The sequence below is a fragment of the Nicotiana tomentosiformis genome, chromosome 5 (assembly GCF_000390325.3).
Source record: "Nicotiana tomentosiformis chromosome 5, ASM39032v3, whole genome shotgun sequence".
NCBI classification, from domain to species: domain Eukaryota; kingdom Viridiplantae; phylum Streptophyta; class Magnoliopsida; order Solanales; family Solanaceae; genus Nicotiana; species Nicotiana tomentosiformis.
The window spans coordinates 78,318,935-78,329,017 of NC_090816.1; positions in this window are offsets into that span (position 1 = coordinate 78,318,935).

Genomic DNA, 10,083 nt, shown 5'->3' on the forward strand with positions numbered 1-10,083 from the left:
CTGAGCTATTGCTACCTGTTGAGCTTGCAACATTTCAAAAATCATACGCAGGCTGATCCCGTCTTCTCCAACATTTTGGGTATTTCAAACTGCAGATAGAGTTCCACCATGAATGTTGTTTTCGGGGTCGGGACGTTGGTTCGCCTCGATGGACACATGTGAATTAATGTCAATTGGATCTACGACCCGAGCTCCAACGGGATCGACGAGTGGCCTTTCGTCCCCGGTCATCAGGTTGTTGTTCTCATCTTGAAGGCCAGCTTCGTTGTCGATAGGTAGGGTCATTAATTGAGAGTTCGTCGTTTTTAACCTGAAATCAAAGACACTTCCAAGAGCAAGTGTAAAATAGTGTATTTTGCAGAGATTCGTACCAAATAACCACTGTTATCCTTATCCCCACGGTGGGCGCCAAACCGTTTACCCGAAAAATGGATAGAGTTGAATTTATACGTAGTTCTAAGGATATGTGGTATAACTCGGCATAAATTGAAAAAATAAGTAGGGATATATTGAATATTGACTGTAAAAAGGAATTAATACAAACCCTAATTGACTAGAGAATGATTGATAAATGAACAAGATGAATCAATATCAAAAGCCCCAAAAAGGATAATATTTGCTAGATGTTATGTAAATCTCAATAATCTCTGAATGTGAGAATGTGTGAATGTATATCAATATCCCCTTTACAAATGTTAGTCACTCTTAATATAGTGAGGGAATTCTACTTTGGATATAATTAAAAATACATAGTGGAGATCCCATGATAGATTAATTAATTGACTTTTTCTTGATTCAAGCCGTGATTTCGGTCGAGATTCTCTCCCCAAATGCGGCTATAACAACTTTGTTGTTCCTTGGCTCGGTCTCGATCTTGGTCGGTCTCTGGGTCTCGAGCTCGACCTTGACTTGATCTCGGTATTTGTTCGGTCTTTGTATCTCGAGCTCGACCTTGACTCGATCTCGGTATTTGATCGGTCTCTGGGTCTCGAGCTCGACCTTGACTCGATCTCGGTACTGATCTGTCTCTGGGTCTCGAGCTTGACCTTCCAACTTCACATCATAACTCGATATTATAATGACGAACCTCGGTCCATCATGCTCCAATCTTGATTAATCGCACGAAGGGCAAACTCGATTTTGACTGTATACACAGACTACTGCTTTAATTCTAGGATCATAGGGAAACAGTTGAAGCAAGAATGGTTGTATTGCTTCATGACATCTTTACTAATAGTTATAGCGTATTTTTGATGAAATAACTTTGCAATTAAAGCATACCAAAAATAGAAATAACCGAAACATTAAAGAAAAAAGTACTCTCTTTGTCTGCTGGCCAAATAATCCAACCAAATTGGCCCATATTTTGCTTCTAACTCGGTTTGGGTCAGGTTGTATATAACCTGAAAGAATCTTTTTATCCTTTAACCCAATATTATAGAGTCAATTTCTCCACAGTCCATAGCCAACCTAAAAGAGAGGAAAATCTAATCTCCTGAACATGTCTACAGCAGTCGAGGAGCTTCTCCACACAAGTTAGTACATAAAGGTGGTTGAACAACATTAGATTAGAGTATCAAAGTAGCAGACAAGACACAACAAACTCTGGAAGGTCCAAAGGACAACATATTCTTATCCATTCTGAAGTTTGTTCTTACTTTTAAGGTGATTCATGAACTTATAACAATATTCATATAACAAAGACCTAACATACATGATCTGAATCCAAAGATTATATTCTAGGCCATTAGAGATTTTGAGTTTGAAAGCCAAACTCGGATATGAGATTAATTTCGAAATGGGTGTTGTTTGATTTGTTTTAAAATATTATTCGGTGTTGTTCCAATCAATTGAAAACATCAAGAGGAGTTCAAAACTTAAATTTGAAGTGATTTGAAGCATATTTGAGTTAGATTAAGTTAAATTTCAGAAGAGGCACAAAGAAGAAGACGAAGTCAGTTTGTGTATAATAGTGAATAATCTATATCTATATTATATTAAGCATGAAAGCCATTATCGAACGGATTGTTCATTTTTTTTATACCTAAAATAGAGTTCACACTGGATAAAATAGTCATTTGATTTATATTGCTAATATTTAGGAATAATCATTTGATTAATTCCCTGCTATTTAGGAATAATTATTTTATTATTCCCCTAATATTTAAAACTTTAATTTTTCAATTCCTTTTAGTTCTAGAATTTCAAGCACTTTCAATTCATGCTAAAAACAATCATTCACTTTCAATTCCATTTATAGTTAGGAGTATTAAGTTTATATTTCTTCATCTCAACTGTATGTGAAACTGGAAAAAAAAATTAAAAACAAAAAGAAGAAAAGACTAAGAAGACATTATTCAAAACGCCTTTTATTTTAAAATTATCACGATCCAAAATTCTACCTCAATGCCGTGATGGTGCCTAACCATACTGAACTTGCTAAGCAAGCCAACTCGAAGATAATGATAAAGTCCATTCTTATTATTTCGCAGAGATATGTAACAATAAAATATGGAAATAGTCTCAAAACAGTGATAATATCTGATAAAATCACAAACAAGGCCTAAACATGGCCAATACAATACGCTCCAAGGCTAGGTGGCACAAGTACACGAGCAACTATGGAAATGAGATCAAGTCTGTATTCATGTCAAGCTGTCTGAAGTACAAATAGACAGAAATATAATAAGGAAGAGGGACTCGGGAACTGCGAAGTAGATCCATGAAGTGCAGCTCACCCCATATAGCTAACTCTCCGTAAGATCTCCTAGCCCAATCGGGAAGCTCTGCTAGGACCCACCCGAGGATCTGCACAAGAAGATATGAAAAAGTATAGTATGAGTACACCACAATCAGTACCAAGTAAGTATCAAGTCTGACCTTAAAGAATTAGTGGCGAGGCTAGATACTCCCGGATACTTACCACACAAGTATAATAACATAAGTAAATAAATGAACAGTAGGTAATATCATTGAAAGACAAGAGTCACAGATATCAACGGATAAGCATGCTTTTCTAGCACATAAATAATCCTATCACGGCTTAGATATAACAATAAAATATAACATGCACAAATAACGGAGCAGGACTCCCAATTAACATATAAGGATGTCAAGTAACGATGTACAATGCAACAAACACTTGAAAACGAGTCAATGATAAAAATGCATGCTCAACCGATACAAGGTCCATGTACCCCGATATACTATCCATGTATCACATAACCCGATACAAAATTCATGTATCGACCTGGTACAAAATCCATGTACCGACCACGTTCACAAGGTCATGTGACGACCGATAGATAGTTTTGAGTACTAGCTCCATTTCCTGTGTTTCGAGACTTTCATTAATCAATTTGATGATTTATGACTTGCGTGCGTGGTCCGTGTCGATTTTCGGAAAGCTTATACGTGAAAATTTGAAGAAAATTAAATTTTTGACTTTAAACGTGGCTAGAGTTTACCACGGTCAATATTTTTGGTAAACGGTCTCGGATCGGTATTTTGGCGGTTCCGGCAGGTTCGTATGATGATTTTGGACTTGTACGCATGCTTGATTGGGTCCCGGGTGACTCGAGGCCGTTTCAGCGCATTATGTGAAAAGTTGGAAAACCGAGTTTTGAACTTGAAAATCTTGAGTTTTAATGATCGATTCTTGAAATTTGATGTTATTTTGATGATTTGAGATTGCGAGCGAGTTTGTATGATGTTATTACACTTGTGCGAATATTCGGATTGGAGCCTGAGGGGCTCGGGTGAGTTTCAGATGATTTTGGCAGCTGAAGGCATTTGCTAGTGTTGTGACTATGGAGGTCTCGCATTTACGAAGATATGTTCGCAAATGCGAGCTTCGTATTTGCGATGTTAGGCTCGCATGGGCATAGTGGGACTGGGAGCTGGGATATTCGCTTTTGCAAAGAGTCTGTCGCATTTGCGAACTTGGAGGGAATCGCATTTGTTGTTGTTGTATAGAACTAATTTTAAGGGTACGTGAAATTAAAGCAGATAAGATCAGCAAGCTACCTCATCCAACATCGATCAGATTGCTTGATTGATGTTTAAATTACTAAAAGTAATTGCTTTCTGTCTGATCTTGGTCTGTGTTCAGTTGCTTATATCATTGTCTATCCTACTTAGGTGGATAATAACTTTAATTCTTCTGCAGAGGAGGTGTGAGGAGCAGGAAGATGCTTGTGACGATTCCTTGCCACAAGATTTTATCAACTACTGGCGAGAGCATTATAAGAAGGTTGATGAGTTTGTACTGAGAGAGGAGGAAGTTTTACATCATGATTTGGATAAGAAAGGGAGGTATAGTGTTTGGTGAGTAGAAAAGTCTAATCTAGTCTGTCGACTTCTCTGCTTATTAATGACAGTACAGTTGATAAGCATGGTGATCTACCAGACTTCAAACAAAGTATAAATACTAACACATGCTAGTTATTTGTAATGGCTATGCACATTATATTATCTCCAAAGTAGTACTGTGGTTATTGGATTCACATTTACTCTCCTAACATTGAATGCAGTATTCGTCGTGTTTTAATTGGAATCTCATCGAGGCATTCCAAGCTCTGAAAGTAAATTATATATGCGGCCATTTTAGGACGTTGCTATGCTGTACATTTTATCCATTGTTTCAGGTTTTAGTTGTTAACTACACATCCTGTGTTGTGTGGCCATTTCTGCTTCCTATGGATGAACTTAACTATTAAATGTTTGGCACGAATATGTAGTTGTTATAGTCAATTTCTTATGGTTATCTTCAGATTGGAACATACATCCATCTCATCGTATAATCGATAGTCCGTCCTCTGAAAGCAAATATGAATACACAAGAGCAACAGTTGTATTATTGCACTCAACCAATTAGGTAAGGAGATGGCGGAGAAGAAAATGTGTGGAAGACTGCACTTAGCTTGGAAATGGCAGACTACTTAGATATTTTACAAGCTCTATGTTGAACTGGACAATTTTGTTAAGATTTACCTATAACTAGTCAAGGACCCAAGAAACTGCGTTTGTGTTTCTTTTTTCTTTAAGTGCATATAGACGGAGCATGATCCTGCGGTTCTCCGTTTTTAAACACATTATTATGGGTTCAGAATAAATGCTCAATGAATAAAATTGGTGATACGCTCCTCTAGTGATAGGATTAAGGTTTATTTATAGCAACAGATGATGGCAAGGTTCATCTGGCTTAGATTATTCTGGATAATAGGTCAAGTTTTCAATCTTCTCTGTTGCTTAGACTATTTCATAAATATATTGGCTTGAGGGGACCATTTAAGCAAATAAATATATTGGAACTATACATTTTGTAGCAAAATGGAAGCAGCAGCACACTGCACACTGCACACTGCTCAGAAAATAGAACTCTAGATTGGTTCTGAATTTTAGGTCTTCTTCAGATTGAATAACGATGTTTATTAGTGCAGTACTGCGATTAGTGGGAATATTAGTCTTTTTCTCTTATGCAACAACGTAAGAATTATGCTTATAACAACAGTTCTCAATCATTTATTTCCATAAAAAGTTTAAATCATTAAAAACAATTCTTGTAAAGTTGACATTTTAGGACTACTCTATCAAGTACCATCACAAAATATAATCACCACCACTAACTTCAACCACACAACCACCATCTTCGTTACTAGCCGGCCATCTCTACCACCAACTAGCCTACACTGCACAAACACCTCCGCCAACCTTTACTATCTTCATCCACCATCACCAACCGCATTCACTATTAACCAATCAATATCACTAACCTTTATCGTGCAACTACCACCGCCAATCATCACCACCAACCACTTATACTACCAGTCAATATGATCATCAACCAGTTCCACGACTAGACTTCATTGCATGATATTACCACCAATCACCATCGTTAGCCATCTCCACTAGCCTCCACCACCAACCACCAGCCTTTGACACAATCACCATTGTTAACCAATAACTACGTACCTCTCGCCTGCCACTAATATCACAATCCATTGCCATCGCAATGAACGCACAATATAATTACCATCTCCAACCACTACTCAACATTAACTATTGCTAGCCACCTCCATCCACGAAGACCATCAACCATCACCTCAAAATCATTACTGTCGGCTACTAGTTGCCACCACCAATTTAGGGTGTGCTTCGTCAAATAAATTATGATTTTGTTTAATAGTTTGTGAATATAATATTTAATTATATATGATTTTTCATGGATTTTATATTTATCTGAAAAGGGCCATCAATGTCCCTAACCTATTGAAAATGGCTCAAAAATGTCTCCATTTAACCTCTGAGACCAAAAATACCCTCAACATTTTTTTTTGGGTTCAAATCTGCCCCTGAAATTTAACAGACCAGTCAAGGTCAAATTGACCCTTTAAAAGATACCCGATCCGACCCGCTAACCCAAAATACATATAACCCATTTAACTAAAACCTAAAAACAAGAGACTATTCTTCAGCAAAACATTTCTCTCTTCTTTCATGGCTTAGACTCGATTCTTGTGTGTGAAGTCGATTGTTGGAGCAAATCTGCATAGTAATTTCAAGGATTTTCTTGAAGATTCATATCCAAAGTCAAAGGTGAGTTTTTTACTGTTTTGTATGAATTTTTTTTGGGTTTGAAATTTTTGGGTATCTACAACTTGTCCTTCTAATGCATTTTTTTTTACTTTATTTATGTTGGTTGAAGCTTTTAAAGGGTTATTAAACTAGCGTTGGGGGTTATTTATTCGTTTGTGGTCGTATTGTTTGTTACATGTCGTTAGATTCTATTTTTTTTAAATTTGTGGTACATATTTACTTTCTTTTTTGGCTTGCATGTGTTGGCTTCTGTAGAATGCAAGAAAATATGGACTTGGATCTTAGTATAATTCATCATGGTGAAACTTACATTGGCTCTATAGCTGCTGGAACTGATTGTGATAGTTCTGAGGAAGAGGAAGGTGATGAACTTGTATCTAGTGATTATTATTACAGTGAGGAGTTGGAGATGTTTAGAAAGGAAAAGAGACTAAAGAAGTCAATAAAAAATTAGACATGTACAAAGAGTTGGAAAAAGGTATGACCTTTAAAGATATACCTGAAGCTAGAAAATATATTGGGTTTTATGCAGTTGCTAATTCTAAGGGTCTAAAGGTAAAAAAGAGTGATACAAAAAGACTTAGCGATAAATGTGATATTGGATGTCCTTTTAGGTGCTTTATTTCTAAGGATGAGCAAAGCCAAACTTTTAAGATCAAGACTTTGAACCAAAATCACGATTGTGATCCAGTTTATCAGAATCGTAGAGGTGATTCCAAAACTTTAGCGCATTACTTTAAGAGAAAAATTCAGAATAATCCTAAGTATAAGATCAAAGATATGAGGGGAGGCTTGGAAGGAGAATTCAAGTTCAATGTTAGCAAGTTAAAAATGAAAAAAGTTAAGAGGATTGTATTGGAGAAATTGAAGGGGAGTGTCACGACCCAATTTTCCCTCCGTTTGGGTATCGTGATAGCACCTAGTCTTAAGGACTAGGTAAGCCTAACAATAATTAAAACAACAGCATTATTTAAATAGAATCTCTTATAGTTCCCAAAACCGGTAGTATAATTCATAAGCTCTATAGGGTGTTTGCTAGAAAACTTCTAAATACAACTGTCCAGAAATAAGAATAAACAGTGCAAAACAAAAAGTTGAAGGTGACTCCGAAGCCTGCGAGCGCAGCGGCAGGTTTACCTTGAGTCTACGCAATAACAGTCCACACAGCTAGCTAACGAACAATTACCTGGATCTGCACAAAAATATGTAGAAGAGTAGCATGAGCACACCACAGCGGTGCCCAGTAAGTATCAAGACTAACCTCGGTGAAGTAGTGACGAGGACTAATCAAGACACCCACTGGTCTAATAAACTGAATAAGCATAAGTATAGGGATGACAGAACATGACATCTATCTAAGGACCCCGCGATATGGCTAACGACATAGCAATTGCAATAAGGAAGGAAAAACAGGAGGTAACAGGGGAACACCAGAATAAGACACAGAAGAATGAACGAAAACACAACCCAAATCCAGAAATCACAATACATAAAGGCAAGTAGTAACTCAACAGCTGCAATAGTTTTCACATCAGATCTCAGCCAACAACCCCAATAAATTAGTCAAATCCTTCAAGTGCAAACTTTCACCCGTAAGTTTTTAAATTGAGGTCTTTAGAATATAATCCTTTCCAATAAGAAATTATTTTTGAAATATACTTCCTTCAAATAAATATCTTTCAAACATAGTTCTTTCAAGATAAAACCTTTCATATATAAACTTTTCAAATAATTAGCCTTCAAACATAGTTCTTTCAAGATAAATACTTTTCAAGTATAACCTTTTCAAATAAATATCTTCAAACATAGTTCCTTCAAGATAAATACTTTTCAAATATAAACTCTTCAAGTAATATCCTTCGAGTATAAGTCACCCTATGACACCTAAGCATGGAAGATTAGCAGCTCTGAATACATATATAACCACAGGGAAAATCTACCGGGATGCCGTCCCGTAGTCCCGAATTAATTATGTAAGACAGGGGGATCTCCCGAAATACGTCCGTAGTCCCAATTTAAATATGCAGTGCTGGGAGATCTCCCAGAATACGTCCGTATTCCCAATTTAAATATGCAGTGCTGAGGGATCTCCCAGAATACGTCCGTAGTCCCAAAATAAATATGTAGTGCTGGGGGATCTCCCGGAATACGTCCGTAGTCCCAATTAAATATGCAGTACTGGGAGATCTTTCGGAATACGTCCGTAGTCCCAATTTAAATATGCAGTGCTAGGGAATCTCCCAGAATACGTCAGTAGTCCCAATTTAAATATGCAGCGCAAACAACAGAGATAACAACTATAACACGATAGAAATCTCGTACATCACCACAACGAGTACAAAAGCAACAATGAAAGAAATGCAAGGTACGACGAGCAAATCAACACAAGAATTTAAATCACAAGAACGGTAGAACTCATTCACAGGGAATAACCACAGTAAAGAATGCTAGGCACAAGGAGAACAACTTAACAAGGGAAAACAAAATAAAAATATAGCAACAATTCCACAATATTCAAGTCAACTATAAGAAGCCAACACGAGTCAAATAGTTCCAAATAATGGCAAGTCAACTAAGATATAGGTTATCTAAACTCCTTTTGAGGTTGAGCAATTACGAGAAAAATTCAGTAATACAAGTAAGGATAAGCAGCGGAAGATAATCATAAATCCAATTAAGTCTAAACAATTATAGGATGAGAAAATAATGATTTCAATTAAAAATAAGCAGTTATAAAAAATATAGCACGACGATAGAAGAGGTAAAATCTTTGGTTAAGTCGAATAAGGGTCAAATAGACAGTAAGAGTGAATCCTAAAGTAATTATCTCTAATCAAAGCATGTAGATGTGAAACTAGCAAATAGGAATTCAAACGTATCAAAAATAACATCATACACAGTGAATATAAGGACATAAGAACCCTAAAAGACCAACTTTCCAAAAATAAGTCTGAGCACGCACTCGTCACCTCGCGTACACAGACTACAATCAACATAGATGACTCAAATCCTAAGGGGTAGTTCTCCCACACAAGGTTAGGCAAGATACTTACCTCGAGTCAAGCTCAATCAATCCGTAAGAATGCCCTTTCCATGAATATCCGGCTCTGAATGGCCTAAATCTAGCCAAAAGCAATTACATATCATATTTACAATCATAATAGACTCATCTAATTAATTAAATCAATACTTTAACAAAAATTCCAAAATTCGCCCTAAAAAGTCGACACGGACCCACGTTTCGGAATCGGGTAAAAATCATAAAATACGAAAGCTCATTCACTCACGAGTCTAACCATATCGAATTTACTAAATTCCGACACCAAAATCTTGATCAAAACCCCAAAATTCGGTCTAAGAATTTTTCTCAAATTTTCACCCCAAATCCGTATTTAAACAATTAATTCTAGCATAGATTAGTGGAATATAACCATAAGGGAGTTAAGAATTATTACCCAAAAACTTCCTCCAAAAATCTCTCCAAAT